The sequence below is a fragment of the Palaemon carinicauda genome, chromosome 41 (genome assembly GCF_036898095.1).
Source record: "Palaemon carinicauda isolate YSFRI2023 chromosome 41, ASM3689809v2, whole genome shotgun sequence".
Lineage (NCBI taxonomy): Eukaryota > Metazoa > Arthropoda > Malacostraca > Decapoda > Palaemonidae > Palaemon > Palaemon carinicauda.
Window position 1 is genome coordinate 21,552,218 of NC_090765.1, and position 22,164 is coordinate 21,574,381.

At 43.2% G+C, this 22,164-nt stretch overlaps 1 long non-coding RNA gene across 1 annotated transcript in view; it reads left to right on the forward strand.

Moving 5' to 3' along the window:
* Positions 1-4,441: 4,441 nt before the first annotated feature.
* LOC137632311 (uncharacterized) overlaps positions 4,442-22,164 on the forward strand; it is a 192,027-nt gene continuing 174,304 nt past the window's right edge. The window contains exon 1 of the long non-coding RNA XR_011042041.1: positions 4,442-4,574. This is a non-coding gene — a long non-coding RNA (uncharacterized lncRNA). The remainder of the gene's footprint in view (positions 4,575-22,164) is intronic.

Here is a 22,164-nt window from a genome sequence, read left to right on the forward strand (position 1 = left end):
AGTTCTAATGAAAGCATTTTCTCACCACTACTACTACTTTCTGAACCGAAACTAAGCTTTTTAGGACCCATGATTACGAAACACAGAAAACAGCACGTGAAACAGGAAGATAAAAAACACTGTTAATAACTGAGCGAATAGAGAACAACCACACGATGCGCACGAAATGAGAGGACTGATCAAGGTGACGCTCAATTGGCGTCCCTCCGATGTGCTACCGTCCAGCGGCATCAACAACAAACCACGGTTGACGCTTTCGAGAAAATTTCACGCGTACGCGTATTGTTTACTTCGTATGTTGGAGCAAAACTTCGGATGTTGAGACAGAAATTTGGTCGAATTTTACTTTGTATGTTGGAAAATTCGTATGTTAGGACATTCGTATGTAGAGGTTCCACTGTAATATTAAATATTTGTTTCCAAACTGCTTGAAATATACACAGGTAATGTTGGTAATCCTGTGTTAAACAAAAACTTTATGATTGCTTCCTTTCTCTAGTTTGAAGTAATTATTCTTTGAAATAATTACTATTACATTACTTTTATCTTATGATTCTTATATACTGTATATCAAAGATAGGATATGTGTGCATCATATGATAGCTAATTTTGTTTGATGAAGCTTTCAATGTAAGAAAAAAAAATAAGTTTTTGAGATACGCATTGTAGTGAATTTTGAACGCAATCCTATGAAAAAAATTTCATCAATTTTGATGCCGACCGTACAATTCTGACTCGGCTTTCAGGGAAGACCAGTACATTTCCTATTGCAACACTTCTGTATAGATGGCAAAAAAAAAAAAAAAAAAAAAAAAAAGTGTCAATCATAAGGTAAGGAATTATTTGTGATTTACTTTATCATGATGTAAGGATTTATTTGCGATTTACTTTTATTTGTGACCTGGGAAGGGGTTCCAGAGGGCTGTGATCTGGGAACTACTAGGGTAGGTTAGGTGGGTTTGTTAGATTCTGTACCCTAATACAAATGTTAAAAATGTTAATTAATCAGATTTGTGATCTGGAAAAGGGGTCAAGGGGGCTTGTCCCCCACTTAGTTGTTGTGATCTAGGACCTACTAGATTGGGTGGTTAATGTCTAGGAGAGGGCCGCATGAAGACATCAGTGATAATCAATGAATTTTTACTAGAATGTGTAGGAATGTATGTAAATAGTGGTATACAAGTGAGATAATTTAGTGAAACTCAATAACAGTCGAATTATCAACGGTCAAACTCACGCTACTCATGTCTTCCTCCCAGATTTTTTCTAAGTCTGTTGTTATTGTTGACTGTGTCTTGTTTTTGCTCAAATGAGCCCTGTAACCACTATAATCCGCAGACAAACTAGTCCACTATGACGTCTTACACGTTTGGCCAATCACAGCGCCTATCCACTATGACGTCTTACACATTTGGCCAATCACAGCGCGACAATACATTATCTTACCCAGGCATTTCATTTCGTTCTTAAACATGGAGGCCATAGCAAGCATGTCATCTCATATTGCACAAGAAGTTGAAATTCCAGCTTCTTGTCCTGACTGTTTCCTAAGTTACAGTGAATATGTTTTAACTTATTCGGAGAATATTGAAAACCTAGTGGATTTGTGCCAGAGACACAATTTAATTTTACAAAATAAAAATTGTCCTGCATGTCAAGGAACCTTCGCAACGGCTTCACATTTTCCTCAAAGCAGCAGCACATCTTTATGAACCAACAGTTTAAGGTAAGCTTCATTAATTTATGGAGTATATTATAATGGTGATAGTATAACAATGTATACTGTACAGCAGTACCATCACTTTGGATTTGGTTTGATGGATGTGTTAGGTAGTGGCCTTAAGGGGGGGGGGGGGTTGCAGGAGCTAGGCCTAGGTAGTGGTACAGGGCCCTAGGTAGGGGTACTGGGCCCCAGGTTAGGTGGTTGTATTAGGTTAGGTAGTGCCCCGAAAATCACTGAGGCCTTAAAGGGAGGTCGCAGCGGGGCCGAGCCCCCCTGGTAGGCCTAGGTAGGGGTACATGGGCCTTAGGCTAGGTTAGGTGGGTGTATTAGGTTCGGTAGTGCCCTGAAAATTACTGTGGCCTTAAGGGGGGGGGTCGCAGCCCCCTGGTAGGCCTACGTAGGGGTACAGGCCCCCTAGGTTAGGTTAGGTGGGTGTATTAGGTTCAGTAGTGCCCTTTAAATCACTGTGGCACTAAGGGGGGGTCGCAGGGGGGCAGAGCCCCCCTGGTAGGCCTAGGTAGGGGCACAGAGCCCCTAGATTAGGTTAGGTGCTTGTATTAGGTTCGGCAGTGCCCCAAAAATCACTTTTCTCCTCCTCCCCCCACCCAAAATCCCTGCTTCCCACTGGGGTCCCCCATAATTGTAGTAGTAGGTTTATGCTTACATTTTGTGTGTAAGAGTTAAGTCTTAGTTTCTTTTTTATTCATTTCCTCATGTTTCTATGCAATGTGCAACTATAATCTGGTCGTTTTTTGCCGTTTTTCGTTGTTACTACTTGAAAAACTGATGCGGCCTTCTAGACATTTTACCAATTGGGTTAGGTGGGTTTATAAGGTTCTGTACCCTTCTACAAATCTCATAAGTGTTGAATAATCACTTTTTGTCCTGTTTTCACACACCCAAAATTTCAGGATCCCAACTCTCTCCATTGGGAAGCGCTGGTCCATAATAGTAGAACGGCACATTTGCAGTGGAAATAATAGTTCAAATTCATTGAAAGAACATTTACTGTAGTAAAAGTTTTTCTTTTTTCTCTTAGGAATGTTGTCCTTGTTTATCTATAAATTTACCAATAAAAATAAATGGGACTTAATAGTATGTATATATATATATATATATATATATATATATATATATATATATATATATATATATATATATATATATATATATATATATATATATATATATATATATATATATATATATATATATATATATATATATATATATAAAGAATGTGATAAGTACATTGCAGATGAGAATATAATCTACCGAATGGTAACCAAACATAGTTTATGGAAATTTACATAGACCACTCATAACAACAAAGCATTTATGAGGTAACTTTACAAACTAAAAGTAAGAAATAAACAACACTGCTTAGATCTCCATTACTTACAAATGATGGCTGTTTCTGTTAACTTGAAGTTGAAATAGGCACTCTTCAGGACGTTGGGTTATTGGATTAGATGTCAAAATGAACATTTCACAGGAAGTGGACATGATGAACTTATATCGTTTTCGCATCAAGTTCCAAGTTTGTTTAAGTCAGCCACTCAAAATATTACCATAGGTAAATAAAACGCAATTGATCACAAAGTTGACAGACAGTTTCCTGTCGCTAGGATTAAAACTGACTCACTGAGACACTGACAGTACTGACCAGTGTTACCAGATGAGGTAGTCTAAATATCCCCAAATCTCAATGAAAAATCCCCCAAAAACACAAAATTTCCCATTGCCACAAGTAAATTTCCTTCAGATCTTGTAGGCTTTACTAATATAGAAATTATTCACGATAGGTCTACTTCTCATAAGTGCAAGTAAACTTATTTCAACAATATAAATTTATATTCATCTCTGTTTCTTCATAGAAATTTGTACAAAATATCCCCATCAGACACCAAAAATCCCCAAATCTAGGAATAAATTCCCAAATCTAGGGATAAATCTCCATAAGTGGCAACACTGGTACTGACTGAGTCCTGAACTGAAATCTGAATCTGAGACGGGGTTACCATGACAGTACTGAGTGACGGTTGTGTCAATAGTCAACTGTCATTCTGTCAATTTGTTGCAAACTTGCACATAATCTGGGTGGTCAATGGTCAGTCCACGACGGTTCCAAGGCTCTTGAATTTATTTTTCCTAATTTCAATGGCCCTGAACGATTTTGGTTTTAAATATTTTTTTCTTTTTTAAGCAGCAATGCCAATGCTATGCTTCCTTTCCTTTGATTCAGTAATTGGAGTTAGGTATTTTTTCGTGTGTGCCAGTAAGAGGTTTTTTAAAAATCCAGTCTTTTGAAAATATATTATTGTGTTATTTGTGGAATCAAAGGAAACAAAATAAATTTCAATGTGTTGGTGAATGGATTATGGATGCTTGTTTGTGTTTGAAGTTTCTTGGCATTTGAGATTATGTGGCTATGATAGACATTTTCTAAATAATTATATTCTGTGTATTTCACAAGAAGGCTCATTTCATAATCTGAAATATTTATTTATACTCTTAAACAATAATATTACATAATTTGAATTAATTATTGCAGTTTTTAAAATTCTGAACAAGTCCAAACATTAACTAGTGATGTGAAGAACAACACCTATATCTCCATGGCATGGATCAACAAATCCTCATTGTGTATTTACGTTCACATAATAGACTGTATCATGTGTGTGTGTGTGTGTGTGTGTGTGTGTGTGTGTGTGTGTGTTGTATTAGTAGTTCGTGTATTAAATTGTTCGTCATAAAACAGAGTCTAGTGAAATATCAATCATGACAGGATATATTGAGTAGAGTACTGTCATCGAACTTGGACTAATGACGTCCTAGGACAAGCCTACTGGTATGTTTTTACAACCTTTTACATACTAACTCATTGTGATATATTTATATGGTAAAAAACTGTTTAATGATGTGAATTAAAAGGTAAGAAACCAATGAAAATAGTATGGTTTATTTAGCATCACTTCTATCATCACTGGCTCGTGTATTTGGGGTAACTTTAGCAAAACTGTGTAGCAGGAAATCCCCCCTCCCCCTCCTGACTGAAATTCCCACGGGAAAATTAGTCAATGATCGAATTCCTCCCAGGAAAAGAAACTTCCGGTATTCCCCGGGTGGAATAATAGCCTCGACTGTTATTCTCTGGGGGCGGAGGTGAATTATATGCCTAAGATTTCTCCCCCCCCCCTTATAGGCCATTTCTCCCTCCCCACTTACATAGAAGCTTTGATCTATATTTCCACTAATAAACCGTTCTCACGCCCTTTCCAGCCTGACACTAATGGGAACCTGGGACATTGGGGGCAAAAACAGAAAAAACGTGATTATTTAACACTTAAGATTTGTAAAAGACCGCAAAACCTAACACGCCAACCTAACCTAACTTAGTAGTTCCCTGGTCACAGACCTAGACACGAGCAAGCCCTCTGGACCTCCACCCCCTTCCCAGGTCATAGACCTAGCTGGGTCCAAGCTCTGGGACTCCCCATCCCAGGTTACCAACTTAGTAATTTTTCCTATTAAACCCACCCAGCGCCTTTTTCATGAAAAAAAATATTTTTTTCGTCAGTTTTCTTGTTTTGTTGTCTTCTGATGTTATTAACTTCCGCAAATGTATCGTTTTCCTAGTATGACCACCCAACAGTAATTTATAGAACATCAGGTTGGGTACTGAAAAATAACGAATAGCGGCAAAACACAACAAGACAACAAGAAAAATAACGGAAAAAATTTTTTCATGAAAAAATATGAGGAACAACACTTAACGAAACTATCATTGGCCTGTTGTCTTCCGAGTCCCGTTTTCTATTGAATATTCAACTGATCTTAGCTCGGTCGTATTTTGCGCTACGCGGGAACCACAAATTACTGGAAACCACTGGATTTACTGGAATCCCCAGGTAAACAATGGAATCCCCTGGTAAACAATGGAATCCCCTTGAAAATTACTAAAATCCCCTACAATATCACTGTAAACCCTTAGAAATCGATAAATATGTTTTTATTAATTTACACTTTTTTAGTAAATTAATTAAATAAAATGTGTATTTTAAAGCATTTTTTCTATATACCCTTTACACAATATATAAAAGGGTACAGAACCTAACAAACCCACCTAACCTAACCTAATAGTTCCCAGGTCACAACCCCTAGACGGGGCTATCCCCCGGATCCTCTTCCCAGGTCACAAACTTTCCCAGGTCACAAACTTTCCTTGGTCACGACCCCTAGCCAAGGTTCTACCTACAATTATTTAAAAAAACATGAATGCTATAAACATAAAAATAACGTATTTTAGTAAAAACACATTATTTATTAATTTCTAAGGGTTTGCAGTGATATTGTAGGGGATTTTGGTAATTTTCAAGGGGATTCCAGTATTTACCTGGACATTCCAGTAATTCGAGTGTCGTATCCTTTGTTCACTGTGCCTTAAATCTATAATGGCTTACCTTAATAGTCCGAGTTGTAGTCGGAATCCGCCAAATCAGGAGAGAAAACCAGCTCATTGTTTTTTGATGCCCCAATGAGTCCTGGTTCTGTGGTAAGGCCACTCGGTCCCGGTTGTGGGTCAAGGCCACTTGGTCCCGGTTCGGTGTTATCGCCACTGGTTTCTGGGTTGGTTGTATGTCCAAATGGCGGGTACAATTTTCCAGCTGCAAGAAAGAACCGGTGCAATAACTCCTTGTTGTTAGGGACAGACCTTATAAATACGTAACGAGAGATATATTGCCTATAGTACTGTCTCTGATTACCAGACTTGAGAACATAAGACTTAATGTCCCTCCATAAGCGTTCAATGTTCTGGGTATGAATTTCTGGATTTTCAGGGTCCACAAAGGCTTTACTATGATTTATAGTAACCGTATTCACTAATTTTCTTGTATGCGGCCCACTCGTCACTGACTATGATGCTACTGGGCCGTATATATTTTTGAATTAGAGGAATTAATGTTGCAGCATCTCTATGAGGAGTTTCAATTAGTGGCACTACTAAAAATCTCTTAGAGACACGGTCTATACCGCCAAAAACCCACACACCAGGAATTTCTCGACCACGTCCGTATTTGGACTTGCCAAACTTCGACTCGTCTATTTCAACAAAAATGTCTGGCCCTCTTGCTGGCTGGTTTTCAACAAAGTGTTCAGTTACCTAGGAACAATAGCTCCTCCAATTATCACTGGTTTCATGACTCAAACTTAGGTTCCTGAGAACATCAGAGTGAGTAAAACTTTTCTGTAACCACAGGTTAACGGAAAGGATTAATTTCCATGCTTCAAAATGACAGTTTTCCAAAAGGTATGCTTAAAGTCACTAATAAAGAATTTACACTGGATACGCTTTGTACTTTTCAGTTTTCTAAATTTACCGTGACACTGCCAAGAACGACGATCAGATTGTAAAGAACACGGTTTGTAACACTTTGGGCAAGTTATTTCTGAAGGAAGCACACCATGATTACGCAAAAATTTTAAAAGTTTCTTTGTTATTTGTTAAAAATAGTCTAATATCCTCGTCTGGGGTAAATTCACAATTAGTGCAAAGAGTCGCCATCACTGAACTAATGAACGGTCAAGCGACCAAGTGGTCACCAGAGGCCAAGGAATGCTTTGTAATTTGAAAATGAGCAGGCTTCACGGATATGCATGAATAACGTTTTTCATTAAGGACCAATGAAATGGTGAGATGATAATGTATCTAGATTCTGATAGGCCAATTCATATTACAGAGCCTGCAAAACGGAGAAAAAAAACTATTTTTTTTTCCCGCACGCACAGTAAGGCTATGCATGAATAACGGTTTTCATCAAGGACCAATGAAATGGTGAGATTATAATGTATCTAGATTCTGATAGGCCAATTCATTTTACAGAGCCCACAAAATGGGAGAAATTTTTTTTTTTTCACGCACGCGCAGCAAGGTAAAGGATAAACACGACTTTGGCGCAATTACAGTGCGCAAAGGGGTTGGAGCTTGATAGAATAAGGACGAACATACGAAGTAACAGGAGCTACTCTCCATGTCACTGTGAAGATAAACAAGGCTTAAAAAAATATTTTATGTACCATAAGATAATTTAATTTTTTTCAATATTAAACTTACCCGATAATCATGTAGCTGTCAACTCCGTTGCCCGACAGAATTCTATGGAGGGATACGCCAGCTATCACAATACTAGAAGGGGGTGTACTTACCAGCGCCACCTGTGGCCAGGTACTATAGTACTTCTTGTTGACACCTCCTCAATTTTTCCTCTGTCGTGCTTCCGGCAAGACGTTCTGGGATACGCTTATGTTCTTGGAGTATTTTCACGACTTTGGTGAAGTATTTCTCTTTGATTTCGGCTGTCGCTTTACTGGAAACTTCTATATTAGCTTAGTTAGCTTTTGGAATTAATTTGATTAATTATGGTGACGAAGAGAGTATGAACTCTCTTTCACCTTTAAATGGCCGACCCTTCCCTTAGACGGAAGTGTTGGTTTCTAAGAGAGTATAGACTCTCTTTCTTAATTTTGCTTAACAAAAGTTATAGATTTATTTTATATCTCTCCGCCTCTTATAGGCCTCTTCGATTAACTTCCTTTTATTATAAACTTATTAAAATTAATTTTTATATTTGTTTATATTCGACCTTCCTAATAGTAGGCGGTCTTTTCTTGGTACCGAAGTTAATTAACATTGAGCCCGTCATTTTGGTTTTACCTGTTAACATATTATGCTATTTTAATGTCTTTGAAAGAATTTCTTTGATAGTCTCGTACTGTTTTCAAAGTTGAACTAACGTTTTGTTTTGTCTCTGCAGTTGTTGACGTTCAGAACGTTCAACTTGCGCTCTATCGTTACGATAGAGAAAGAATTTTCACGGTTTCACGTTGCAGTAAGAGTAACCGTGTCTAGCGTTTTGTTCATTCTTTCTTAACTTAATGGTTTTAATCCTAATAAAGGAACTTTTCATTTTGGGAAATATTTCAGTTTTTTCCTTTAACAATAATATGTTTTAACGATATATATGATTGGGCTCTTCTCTCAGGTTCTAAGTCAAGAGAGAGAGAGAGAGAGAGAGAGATAGAGACGGAGGGAGAAAGAGGAGGATAAACGTTTCATTCAAGCGAGTAACGTTGTTATCGTTTTTGCTCTTCTCCCTAGTCTCTTTAGGGGAAGAAGGTAAACGTTTCTAGAGTGATCTAGTGTTTAGTCTCTTTCCAGCCACTGAATTATTTATCTTTCATTAGATTTTTCTGTTACATTGTAATTCTGTTTTCGCAATTACTACCTTTTGAGAAAGGATAGAATTGCGTGTTTCAGGTACAAACCACTTAAAGTTTCGAGTTCAGTGAAATAAGTGCAAACAGAAAATCAAAGTGATAAGTGATTAGCGCAAAGTGTGTCAGTGTTGTGCGTGAGGGTACTTCTGTGCGCGCCAGTCGTCCTCCCAGTCCGGGACCTCTTGCAAGCTCCCAAGCCCAGGGGAGAAGCAATGTCGAAGGGCAAAAGGGTTCAGCAGGCCTTGATCGGCGCACAGAAGTATCCTCGGTGGTTGTGGGCGTGTCTTACCGAGACCGTCACTCCCACCCGCAGACGATTGAGCCCTTATTTTGCTCGTCTGCAGAAGAAATTTAGGGGAGAAAACGCTGGTCTCAGGTCTCAAGACCTCTTAAACGTAAAGTCCAGACCTATGCCAGACGTACGAAGTTAGAGTTCAACAACCCGGATGCAGTCATTGGGTTAGCTCTGACTCTCCTCAGTCATCAGTTGAATGCACTCCGCCTAAGAGGAGTAAGGTTCTGCCGCAACAGATCTCTGCTGTTAAGGCTTTACCTCAGCAGACCTTAGTGTCTGCCGACCCCAAGTTGACTCTACTGCAGTCCATGCAGTCACAACTTTCGGTCTTGATGCGTGAGTATCGGGCTGAGAAGGTTGCGCCTCCGCCTGCGCTCGCTCCGCCTGCGCTCGCTCCGCCTGCGCTCGCTCCGCCTGCGCTCCCTCCGCCTGCGCTCCCTCCGCCTGCGCTCGCTCCGCCTGCGCTCGCTCCGCCTGACCGCAGTACCGCCTGCCAGGCGTACGATGTTGAGCCACGTTATGAGTTTACTGATCCCAGTGGTGTGCAGCTCCCTCCGCCTTCCTTAAGGCAACCTCAGCAATGGGAACAGGAGGCTTATACCTCTCTTCCTCCGCTTCCACTTGCTGTTCCACCAGTGAGGCAACACTCGCTTGAGGTACAACCTCTCCCATCCATGAGTCAGTCTCCTCAGCTCTCGCTGCAGCGAGCTCAACCCTCCTCAAGGCAAGCACCTCAACACCTTAGCCTTGCGCCTCAGGAGCCTCAACTTGCGAGATTTTTACTGCGTTCTGCGCAGCCACTACCTTTTCGCTCTCAGCTCACACCGCAGGAACCTCAACTCGTTCCTCAGGAACTTGCTACTGCGCATCCGCCAACCACTCAGCAAGCGCAACCCTTGAGTTCAGCCACTCATGCCAGGAGTCAGCCTCCTCCACCCATGCGCCTACCTTCTGCTACTTCCTTTGATCAGCCTTTGCAGACTGAGCCTCAGGTGTTCCCTCAACAGAGTCTTGAAGAGGAAACCACAACTATTGTTGTTCCAGCTCGTTCTGACTCTGCTGTTCAGCATACTTTACCTCCATTTTCAAACCTTATGATAATGGAGGTTATTTGTATTACTTATAAAAATATATTTGTATTCCTGGCAATATATTTTTAACAATATCGCAAAATATGGCAAAAATATGAATCATGAGTTATGAATGTAAGGTAAATATTATGTTGATATTAAAACCCCATGCAAGCATGCATAAAGCACTCTAGCACTGGTCATGGAATTTCTGAGAAATGTTAAACGCCATGCACACGCTCTGCTTACCTTACAGCATGCTCTACATACAGCATGCTCTGCTTACAGCATGCTCTGCATACTACATGCTCTGCATACAGCATGCTCTGCATTCAGCATGCTCTGCATACAACATGCTCTACATACAGCATGCTCTGCATACAGCATGCTCTGCATACAGCATGCTCTGCATACAACATGCTCTGCATACAGCATGCTCTGCATTCAGCATGCTCTGCATACAACATGCTCTGCATACAGCATGCTCTGCATTCAGCATGCTCTGCATACAACATGCTCTACATACAGCATGCTCTGCATACAGCATACTCTGCATACAACATGCTCTGCATACCTTACCGCATGCTTCTCAGTCACACATCTTTGGTTGTTGCCAACTCACTAGACTGTCAAGCAGTTTCATAACGTTGCCTTCTAGTCTGCTGCTTTTGCACCAGTGAACCCTCACTGAGAGAACTTAGCTTTTCTAGGATATGGTCCCTGTAGATGAGAAAGTTCTTTTCTCCCTCCTTCTGATATTCCCTTGAGGACTCTGTCATTTGGAGGGAGCCTTTAGCTGCATAGCCTCCTATGGACTTTTATTTAAGCATAACATGCTTCCAGGGAAGGTAATGGTTCCACTTCAGTCGCTAATCCCGTCTGTTACCACACCTGCTCCCATAGACCTTGAGCTGTGTTGCAAGACATGCAGTCCAAGCTTAGTCCTTGTTAGAGGATTTTTTGTTTACGGAGTCAATGTGTCACGGGGAAGACGTTCAACAACCAACAGAAGTGACTTGTTGTGACGCAGTGCGGCAACCTCAGCAACCCGATAAGGAGTTGTCTGTACGACCCAGACAGTCTAGACAGATTCGGGTTGTCACTGTACTTCCTCGCTTGCCCATGATTGACAGTTCACAGACTGTGCAGCAGTACCATGATCTTGTGTCCGGCTCCGTCAGACGACTGGCTTTTAAGAGCTCCCACAAGTCGTCGCTGTCTGGAGATTTTCAAATGGACTATGGATCTGACCAAGGAACTGGGCCTCCTGGTCAATTTTGAGGAGTCTCAGCTCGTCCCATCCCAGACCATTGTCTCCTTGGGTATGGATCTTCAGAGTCGAGCTTTTCGGACTTTTCCGTCGGCCCCAAGGATCTTCCAAGCCCTAGAATGCATCCAGAGCATGCTGAGAAGGAACCGATGCTCAGTCAAGTAGTGGATGAGTCTAACAGGGACACTTTCATCGCTGGCCCTGTTCATCGTGTTAGGGAGACTCCACCTCCCCCCCCTTCAGTATCATCTAGCTGCTCACTGGATAAAGGACATGACGCTAGAGACGGTCTCAGTTCCTGTTTCCGAAGAGAGGAGGTCTTCTCTCGCGTGGTGTAAGAACAGCTTTCTTCTCAAGGAAGTCTACCTTTGGCTGTTCAGAAACACGACCGCCGTCTCCTCTCGGACGCATCAGACACGGGCTGGGGTGCGACTTTGGACGGACAAGAATGCTCGGGAACATGGAATCAGGAGCAAAGGACACTTCACATCAATTGCAAGGAGTTGTTGGCGGTTATTCTGGCCTTGATAAACTTCAAGTCCCTCCAGCTTAACAAAGTGGTGGAGGTGGACTCTGACAACACCACAGCCCTGGCTTACATCTTCAAGCAGGGAGGGACTCTTTCGTGGAAGTTGTTCTAGATCGCAAGGGACCTACTCATCTGGTCTAAAGATCGAAAGCTAACTGGTAACGAGGTTCATTCAGGGCGGTATGAATGTCATGGCAGATCACCTCAGACGGAAGGGTCAGGTCATCCCCACAGAGTGGACCCTTCTCAAGAATGTTTGCAGCAGACTTTGGGCCCTGTGGGGTCAGCCAATCATAGATCTGTTCACTACCTCGATAACCTAGAGACTCCTGTTGTATTGTTCTCCGATTCCAGACCCAGCAGCAGTTCACGTGGATGCTTTTCTGCTGGATTGGTTCCATCTCGACCTGTATGCATTCCCGCCGTTCAAGATTGTCAACAGGGTACTTCAGAAGTTCTCCTCTCACAAAGGGACACGGCTGACGTTGGTTGGCTCCGCTCTGGCCCGCGAGAGAATGGTTCTTAGAGGTACTGCAATGGCTGGTCGACATTCCCAGGACTCTTCCTCTAGGAGTGAACCTTCTAAGTCTACCTCACGTAAAGAAGGTACACCCAATCCTCCACGCTCTTCGTCTGACTGCCTTCAGACTTTCGAAAGACTCTTAAGAGCTAGGGGCTTTTCGAAGGAGGCAGCCAGAGCGATTGCCAAAGCAAGGAGAACATCCACTCTCAGAATCTATCAGTCTCAAGGGGAAGTCTTCCGTAGCTGGTACAAGACCAATGCAGTTTCCTCAACCAGTACCACTGTAACCCAGATTGCTGACTTCCTGTTATATCTAAGGAAAGTAAGATCCCTTTCAGCTCCTACGATCAAGGGTTACAGAAGTATGTTGGCAGCGGTTTTCCGCCACAGAGGCTTGGATCTTTCCACCAACAAAGATCTACAGGACCTCCCTAGGTCTTTTGAGACCTCAAAGGAACGTCGGTTGTCCACTCCAGGCTGGAATCTAGACGTGGTCCTAAGGTTCCTTATGTCATCAAGATTTGAACCTCTCCAATCAGCCTCTTTTTAGGACCTCACATTAAAAACTCTTTTCCTCGTGTGCTTGACAACAGCTAAAAGAGTAAGTGAGATCCACGCCTTCAGCAGGATCATTGTTTTCACATCTGAAACGGCTACATGTTCCTTGCAGCTCGGTTTTTGCTAAACGAGCTTCCTTCACGTCCTTGGCCTAAGTCGTTCGAGATCCCAAGCCTGTCCAACTTGGTGGGGAATGATCTGAAGAGAGTACTTTGCCCAGTTAGAGCTCTTAGGTACTATCTTAAAAGGTCTTAACCTTTACAAGGACAATCAGAAGCCTTATAGTGTGCTATCAAGAAACCTTATTTTCCAAGTTCTAAGAACTCAGTTTCTTACTATTCAGGCTTCTGATTAGAGAAACACATTCTCATCTGAAGGAAGAAGACCGTGCTTTGCTGAAGGTAAGGACACATGAAGTGGGAGCTGTGGCTACTTCAGTGGCCTTCAAACAGAGCCATTCTCTGCAGAGTGTTATGGATGCAACCTATTGGAGAAGCAAGTCAGTGTTCGCATCATTCTATCTCAAAGATGTCCAGTCTCTTTACGAGTACTGCTACACCCTGGGACCATTCGTAGCAACGAATGCAGTAGTAGGCGAGGGCTCAGCCACTACATTCCCATAATCCCATAACCTTTTAACCTTTCTCTTGAATACTTTTTATGGGTTGTACGGTCGGCTAAGAAGCCTTCCACATCCTTGTTGATTTGGCGGGTGGTCAATTCTTTCTTGAGAAGCGCCGAGGTTAAAGGTTGTGATGAGGTCCTTTAGTATGGGTTGCAGCCCTGTATACTTTAGCACCTTTGAGTTGATTCAGCCTCCCAAGAGGAACGCTGCGCTCAGTAAGGAAGACGATCTTATTAAAGGCAGAGTAACGGTTCAAGTCGACTTCCTTACCAGGTACTTATTATTTCATTGTTATTGTGGATAACTGATTATATGAAATACGGGATACTTAGCTATCCTTTAGTCTTGTACACTGGTTTTTCACCCACCCCCCTGGGTGTGAATCAGCTACATGATTATCGGGTAAGTTTAATATTGAAAAATGTTATTTTTATTAGTAAAATAAATTTTTGAATATACTTACCCGATAATCATGATTTAATCGACCCTCCCTTCCTCCCCAGAGAGAACCAGTGGACCGAGGAAAAATTGAGGAGGTGTCAACAAGAAGTACTATAGTACCTGGCCACAGGTGGCGCTGGTAAGTACACCCCCTTCTAGTATTGTGATAGCTGGCGTATCCCTCCATAGAATTCTGTCGGGCAACGGAGTTGACAGCTACATGATTATCGGGTAAGTATATTCAAAAATTTATTTTACTAATAAAAATAACATTTTTCTCTTATTACGTATTTGCAAGGATAATGTATTGAGAAGAATTTATTTCTTTTTATGTGTTTTACCTGACTAAAATATATTTAACAACAAAAGCACTGGGTGGACATATTATGGACATTTACCTTCTAAAAGTTAATCACAAATAATTCCTTCCCTTATGATTGACACCTACGACACTTTTTTGTCTTGACAACCTTCAGTCGAGTTACAATGAGAATATGTTGATCTTCAATAAAAGATAACTCAGAATCACACTTAAAGGTTTAAAGGTTTAAAGGTCGCTCATGAATGGCAGAGCCAAGGGACAGTGACATTGCCATAGCAAGCAGGACAATGCCCTAGAGACTGACCATATAGAATATGATCAGCGCCCAAGCCTCCTCTCCACCCAAGCTAGGACCAGGGAGGGCCAGGCAGTGGCTGCTGATGACTCAGCAGATAGACCTATAGGCTCCCCCAAACCCCCCAACCTTAGCTCACAAGGATGGTAAGGTTGCAGACACTAATGGCACTAACGAGTTTGAACGGGACTCGAACCCCCGACTGGCGATCATCAGGCAGAGACGTTACCAATCAGGCCACAGCAACACTTATAACACTTTAAGGTGCTGGTTAGTATGTTGCCTACCTTTTTTATTCTGGTTTAGTATGTGGCCTACCTGGCTTGTTAGGTTAGGTTAGGTCACATACTAAAACAGATAGAATTTCAAAGGCCCATTCGAAAGGTAGGCCACATACTAAACTGGCACCCACTTTAAAGTTTAAGGAATAACACAATGAGATTTTACAGAGATGTTCACTACATTAGATGCAGGCCTACCGTAAAAGTTACCGTGAAATTGTAGTTGCTATACGTCACTGTAGCCATACACTTTTTACATCAGTGGGGTTGGTGGAATCTTGTCCCAGAGAGGGGTATATTATCCTAGGACAAAATTTCTCCAGGGGGATATATATCCTGGCCTATATTTTCCCTGGGGCTAATTTCTTACATGGGGAAAAACGGAAAGTTTGGGCAATTGGTAAAACCAAAAACCAGTTCACTGTTCAAGTAAAAAAGGTAAATAATTCATGAATTTGAAAATAAAAGTTATCTAAAATATAATCCATTATTACCACTTTGATTTTTCCAAATGATGTCCAACCGAGTTTCCTTCAGTTGCATTTTGATAATGCATGACCTTTCTGGGGTTTAGCTTGCCTGTGCTCTGTTCAGAGAGACTACTTCAGTGTAGGCAACCCTTGGGAAGCAAAGCTATGGTAAGCATTAACCAGTGTGCTGTCAGTAGTAAACCTAGAGACCTCACATTACTTGCTAAAACTTAACGTAGTACACAATTTCATTACTCATTAAGGCTTTGGGTTGAAATATGATACTTTAATTTCTAGTAAAATGCATAAACCATATGTTTCTACTACTCATTATCTTGTGTTTTAGGTAAAATTATAGACCATGGAACTATGTTTCCAATAGAATAAGCAACTTTACCTACAGTAAATATTGTTTGTTCCCATACTAACAATGCTTCCGTTATTTACGTGGATTATCTTTCAGCGGCAGCTAGAGGTAGCCATTAGACTTTAATTGCGAGGTGGTAATCCTACCTAACTGCTTGAGCGGGTAGGCTGGGGGTTACCCAGCTGCCTCTATATATGCTCTCACAGCAGTGAGAGATGGCACTTTTTCTTTTGGCTCGGTTGAGATCGGACGTGTCCGCTTTCCTCCTGACTGTTAGTGGACTTTTTCAATTTTTCTTTTTCTTTTCAGGTCTGCGTGTCTTCTCTTGCAATCACCTTCATTATGCGAACCTGTTCAGGGCGCAAGGGTGCCACGTGCGGGACTTTCAAGGCGTCGTTGGAGACTGACCTGCACTCTTTTATCTCCTGCTTGCCGAGGGCATCAATGCGAGCAGGGTTTCCCATTGTCCAGGGTATAGCGAGTGGTCTGCCTCCCAATGGGAAAAATTTGGGCGGCATAGGAAAAAGAAGACAAAGGGCGACTGTTCTCCCTCAGGGGCAAGCAGAGCGCGTTCTTCTTCTTATCGCACTCTCAAATCTGCCTCAAAAGCTCCTCGCTAGCTCTCTTACGAGGAACAATTGAGTAGGAGAGCAGATTGATTAACTCCTTGGCAACCCCAGGGTACTGAGTGGTTGTTGCTTCCCCTAGAGGGAGCAACTTATCCTCCAGTTGCTGGCGAGCCATTCTCCCTTTCAGATCTGCTGCAGGTGTGGTCGTCCTTAGGGATTTTGGTACCAACTTTGAAGGAGGAGTTACTGTGCCTTCGTCAGCGAGGTGCCAGGAAGGACCCTTCTCCGGAGCCGTCGACATCTCACGCTCTGGAACTGTGCAAGTTCCATCTGTCGCCTTCTCCTGGCCCTTCCACGCGTGGACGAGGTGATTGCTCACCTTTGCCTCTCCTACAGCCTCCTGCTGACGACGAACCCTCTCTCTATCCTGGGACCTCGTCATCCCCTAACCTTCAACCCTTTATTTCACTCCACAGGAACCCGCAGGTTGCAGGTGTAGATCTTCTGGGGACCAGCGCTCCTTCCATCAGAATTGCGAAAGGACTAGCATCACCATTGCCTCACCCTTCTGGACTTTCTTCCCCTGGTCGCCGTTCGCGACGATCGGAAGATCTCTTGGATCATAGGTCATCACAATCCGAACGCTCTCCTCGGAGGCCTGTGCGATCTAGATCACGAGAACGGCACTCGCGAGGAAGACGCTCCTGTTCACGGGGGCACCATTCACGCTCGCGAGGTTACTGTTCATGTGAATGATGTACTCGATCGTGAGGTCGACGCTCGAGTTGCAAGCTAGGCATTTGGGATGTTCACGCCGTCTCGAATGAGAACTAGACGCTCTCGTTCACGATCACGAACATCTTGTTCACGATCATGAACCACGCCTTTGTGATGAAGGTCTAGACGTCCTCGTTTAGAGGTAGAGATAGGCGTATGCACAGTCCATCAGCAAGTAGCCCCTTAACCAGACCCTCCAAACGCCCTTGGACCGGACCTGAAGATGAGAATGACCATTCCTCTTACAGGTGTCCAGCTAAACCCCCCCAGTGCCTTTCTCCACTCGGGGAGTTCTATCAAAGCGTTCGCCTATGCGACATTTGGAAACACGTCCTTTTGTGACGCGTTCTCCAACTAGAGTAGTCTCTACTCAGAGGTGCTTTGTCATTAGAAAGATCCATTTTAGAGAGTAGTTTGTCATTTGTGAGCGAGTTGTGATTTACATGCTTGAGAATATCAAAAAAGTATCACACATCGGAAAGGAAATTTATACTCTCCACTATCGGCATAATGAGAGTATACTTTCCAGATGGTTCATTCCATACCCTACCTGAAGTATAGCACCAAAACAGGTATGGAGGCACATGTGTAAGCTGAACCCGCCTGTTAAGACCGAGACCAAGAAACTATGGAATCATCGTCCCCATATCTGTAATGATGGGCTTCCGGCCAGAAGCTGAGAGTCCTACCCCAAGCATTGGATCCCCCTGGATTCCGAAGACCCAACACTTGAGAATAGTTCCGCCAAAAAGGTCCAAATCATCTTCGGGATGGCTGAAATCCTCTAATACTCTCACATATAGCTTTGAGCGCAAATACCTCCCAACATGACACCTCCTCCCATTCATCAAAGCAGGCAGCAATAATGGATGTAGAAACATCCAAGCCAGTGGCAATAATGGATGTTGAAACTTCCACGCCATTAAAAAAAAAATAAGAAAAAGACAAATACATATATATGTACATATAACACATATACATAGGGAAAATTTTACTCATAGAGTTGGGACAGCAACATAAAAGTTTATAAAATTAGGAGAAGGTTGAAGTAATATTAAGAGGGAGAAAAAGATGAGAGAGAAATCTAGATTTGAACTGGGTGAGCATTTTTCCCAAGTTCAAGAGTCGTCTTGTCCGTCACCAAGTTTCAACACGGGAATGATATGCTGTGCTGAAGCTCAATGACTTCATCAAGGCATTCTCTCATTAAGAGGGTGTTGCCTGGTGAAGTGGACCGTAGGGAGGTCTTCTTAGAGACCGGAGAACTCAAACCATGTTCCGAGAGGGAGGTCTCAATTCCAACTAGGAAAAGGCAAGTTTAAACATATAACTTACCCGGTAGTTTTATAAATAGCTTACGTCCCTGACGTCACGGCAGAAAATTCAAAACTTGCGCCAATCGCCGATTGGATAGCCAGGTGTACCACCTGCGCGCCCTCCAGTGAGATACCTGGAACCATTCCATGATTCCTCAGATCTTCCCTGCCAATCGTTGGATATTCTACTCACTATTTACCTGATTTATTGCTGTTTACTTTGGTGATGTACAATAATTTGGTTTTGACTCTCGCTTATTTGGATTTTCTTTTGGATATTTTTGGATTTTGATATTTTGACCCTTGCTTGTTGATTTCTCTTATGAATATTCAAAATGGCCACCCCCCCTAAACTTTTAGAATGTGTGTGAGTGGATGTAAGACCCGGTTGGATAAGGCCTCTGTTGATCCCCATTCGCTCTGCATTAAATGCAGAGGTAAAGTATGTGAGTTGGGTGATCGTTGTGATGAGTGCATTCTTTTATCTGAGAGTGAGTGGCTAGAGTTTGATCGCTATACCCGTAAACTAGAAAGAGATAGGTTGAGACGAAGTTCTTCTCATTCTTCCAGAGACTTTTCCTCTTCCCGTGTCACCAAACCTAATCCTTCCCCTGTAGTTGTAGTTTCTGATCCTTCTATTGTTATTGCTAATGAACCTACGCTTGAAGATATGATGGTGGCTATTCAAGCTCTGGGCGCAAAGGTTGAATCGCTCGCGGCGGACAGAACGCAACTAATGTCCGATGTGAAGCAGTTAAAATGTGACAGTGCTAGAAGTGCAGTGAATTTAGTTAGTGCAGTGGAGGGTGTGCCTGCTTAGGCCTGTTGTTCTCGTAGTCTTAGACCTCTTCCAAGCTCCCCAACCCCTGGGAGAAGGAATGTCGAACGGCGAAAGGAAACGAGAGGCTTTAGCTTCCGAGCAGACGTCCCCTCGAGCGTACCTGTTGACGTATCACAGGACGTTTGCCCTCACCATAGGAAAGGTGAGGTTAAGGTGGTTTCGTCATCCTCAGATGACGCAGTACCTAAAAGAGGCTGGCGTCAAGCTTCCAGACCTCTCAAGTGGAAATTAGATAAAGTCAACCAGTGTCCTACTAGGACACCGCAAGCTCCTGGTTGTAGTCATTGGAGCAGTCTGGAGTGGTTTCCGTCTTCTGTTGAGAGCTCGCCTGCTAAACGTCCTGCAAGGACGTCGGATTCTGTCAATAATCTTTCAGTTGCTGGTCAATTGTCTGAACCGGGCATGATCTCGGTTCATGCTCCCCCTCCACCGTCAGACTGGTTATTACCATCTGGACGCCCTGAGCGCTCTTTGAGCGGCGTGGAGTGCGATTTTGTGATAGACGTGACGTCCCCGGTATTACAACTAGTTGACCCGAACTTTAATATGCTACAAGAGATGCAACAGAGGCTCTCTTCATTCATGCAGAGTTACCAAGCTACAGACAGTAAAAGAGTAGCAGGCCTGGATCCTGAACGTCAGGAAGCTTCTCTTCTGGACACCAAGCGGCGTAAAGCTGTCAGTCAAGAGGTTCTTGATGATTAACGTCTTTTCATCTCACCTGTTAAATGTCGAGATATTGTTCCTCATAAGGAAAGTGGATATAATCTTGTTCTTGAACGTCAGGCAACCCAACGTGACGCCAAGCGTCAAGCAGCCAGACGTGACATTGAGCGTCAAGCGTCCAACCGCGTTGAGCGTCCATCAGAGCAAGGCGCCGAGCGTTCTTCTCAACGTGATGTTGAACGTCCTCTAGGACGCGATCTCGAACGTCCAGTTAAACGTGTCGTTAAGTGTACAGCCATACGTGACGTCGAGCGTCCTATAAAGTGAGGCGCCGAGCGTCCTTCTAGACGTAGCGTTGAACGTCATACAGGACATGATCTTGAGCGTCCAGCAAAACGTGACGTCGAGCGTTCTTCAAAGCAGGACGTCGAACGTCCAACAAGACGCGATATTGAGCGTCCTCCAGGACGTGACGTCAAGCGGCAAGCAGCCAGACAGGACTTCGAGCGTCAAGCGGTACGTGGCGCTGAGCGTCAACCAGGACGTGACTTCGAGCGTTATACAGAACGTGACACCGAGCGGCGAACATCTTTTTGTGTTGCCAATAGTCAAGAAGTGAGGCATGACTTTGAGGATGAGAGCCTCGGACTTCGCGATGACACTAATCATATCAGATGTCGTGATTAAGAACACGTTAGTTCCAATCGCTTTGATCGCGAGCGTTTCGCCGAGCGTCAAGCGTTAGATCAACAAGGCGACAGTCATGATGATCCGGGGTCTCTTGACGCCAGAAGTCAGGAACTTCATGAAATGGATCCTGATAAACACAACGTCGTTACTCCCGTCGGGGCTTTGTCAGAGGAAGACATTGATGATCACCTTTCCCCTGTTGAATTGTTTGAGGAGTTATCAAAAGGAGAAGATTCTAAGTCGTTTCGTCCTTCAGTGGATCTTAAGAAACTCATGAAGGCTTTTAATAATTGAGTTTCCAGAATCTTTTGTGCCCGTTGCTCCACGTTCGCCACCCTCAGAATTCACGCTTGGGAAGTCGTCAAGGAAGTGTCTTTTTACCAAAATGGTTCTGTCACGGTCCTCAAAGAGAGTTCTAAGAATGGTGGGAGACTGGATGGAGTCCAAAAAAGCGGCCTTCGCGTTTCCTCCAGCTAGACTAGCATCTAGATCTAGTATCTGGTACAAGACGGGAGAAGTTCTCGGCTTGGGAGTTCCTGCCTCTGCCCAGGGAGATTTCTCAAGTCTTGTAGACGCTCCTCGTCGGTTGGCCATGAGGAAGACCAAGATTTTCCGGTCTACCTCGGAGTTAGACCATCTTCTCAAAGGCGTCTTTAGAGCCTTTGAGGTTTTCTACTTCCTCGATTTGACTCTGGGAGCCTTGGGCAAGAATGTTTCTGCCCTTAAAGAGGGTGATACTACTAGTTTAATCCACACCATGTCCTGTATGGATAAGGCATTGCGCGACAGTTCTATGAGTTGGCAGCACTCTTTTCAGCAGGAATCCTTAAGAAAAGAGCTCAGATGTGTTCGTTTCTGTCCCTTGGGGTTACTTCCTTTCAGAAATCGGAATTGTTATATACTACTCTGTCTTCCTCTCTTTTTCCACAAGAACTCATTAGAGAGATTTCATCCGCATTAACTCAGAAGGCCACCCAAGATCTGGTTTCAAAGACGACGAGAAAGGTCCTACCAACTTCCTTCTCTAGCTGCAAACCAAAGGAAGAAACACCATTTCCTAAGTTCTCTCAGCCCTTTCAAGGGAAGACTTCCAGCAGGGGTAGTTCCAGGCCCGATGGAAGGAGAGCAAAGAGGAGAGGGTTCAGAACACGGCGAAGCAGAGTCTGACTGCTTTCGTCTTCAGGCATTAGGAGCTAGACTACACAACTTCTGGCGAGCGTGGGAGGAGAGGGGAGCAGACCTTTGGTCAGTACAACTT